Consider the following 1,527-nt stretch of genomic DNA (forward strand, 5'->3'; position numbering starts at 1 on the left):
TTTTGTCATAAATAATATGTATGAATTTCTTTCCTTAACTATACATAAAGTCTGGGAAAAAATAATTCGCGCAAACCAGTTTTGAAGGGAAAAAATTGTAATTTATCCTATAGAAATGACTGTGATGGTCTGACAAAAAAAACGGCAATCAACAAAGAGTCCTCATTACTGTATTAATAAGTATGCATTATAGTTCAAACTCTAAATTAAGATTTTTCCAAAAATTGCCTATACTTTATTCCTTAGAAATGGCCGGTGTGGCGTCCTATTAAAAGAAAGACACTGGATCATGGCCATGTCTTATGGCGACATCGGCCTACATAGTCAGATGATTAAGCCCATCCCACCCATAATTAACATAATTTTTAAGTTTACCTAAGATTTAAAAAAAAAATATATATATATATTATCTCGTTTACAACGCAACAACAACTCTCAATGTCCGGTTGCATGAACCCAACCTTGTGTCGTTTTCAATACCATCTGTACCTGATATTATTTCGAGTAACAAGTTATATTATATAGCTGTTACCATTGTAATGTTAACATAATAATATTGTGTGTGAATGTGTGACGGCCCATTTGTATCAGTAAAACAATTATATTGTACTAGTGTAAGTACACATTAATCATATTTTGTAGGTTCAATAAATACAATTCTAACGCAAATCAGTCAAATAATATTATAGTTAGCCGGTTAGGAAGTGATGTCATGAATGCTTTTACAGTAAAACATAGGTCTAATATACCTCACCGTTTAATTGTGATCAATTTAACCACAAATCCAATATTCGTTAGGTATATTTTAGAGTACAATTCATTTTCTTTCTACAATCTTTGGACTTTCAATATTAATTCCATTCACAAAACTGAATATGTTTGATAAAGTTATTAATTTTTATTCAATCTGTTGTTTGATACATCATAGTATTATTTTGTCAGCTTATTGTGAAAATGAATACATTTTAAATTTGACAAAACTATTTTTTTTCCCATATATTTTCTCTTGTTCCAATTTTTAACATTTTATTATAAATTTTGGATTTTTTTTTTAATTCAGAAAATAAATCAAACTTTACCCGTCCTTAACATAAAATAATAAATGTTTCACTTATCACAAATTTTGGCTTCATAGAACAGAATTTGGGAATTATTTTTGTATTAGTTTCATATGATAATTTAAAAAAACGTTCAGCTTACACCACTAATAATTATTGCATTAAGGTTGGTGAGAAAATATTGATTTCAATTAAAAAAATAAAAATAACAAAGTGTATAATAATATATAATATGTTTATTTATAGGAACAATAATTGTACAACTGAATGGATATAATTATGAAGACATAAATAATATAATGTAATCATAAATTATTTATTGCTTAAGGTTTGCTTATAGTATATAGTAACAATAACGTCGGTAATGCAAAGTAAATATATGTATATATATATATATATATATATATATATATATATATATATATATTATATATATATATAATTATTATGTTTAAATAAAAAGATCGAA

This window comes from Adelges cooleyi, unplaced genomic scaffold, assembly GCF_023614345.1.
Source record: "Adelges cooleyi isolate 19-005CV unplaced genomic scaffold, UGA_ACOO_1.1 ACOO_flye_CR_arks_rails_tigmint_CR_PRNA_2, whole genome shotgun sequence".
NCBI classification, from domain to species: Eukaryota; Metazoa; Arthropoda; class Insecta; order Hemiptera; family Adelgidae; genus Adelges; species Adelges cooleyi.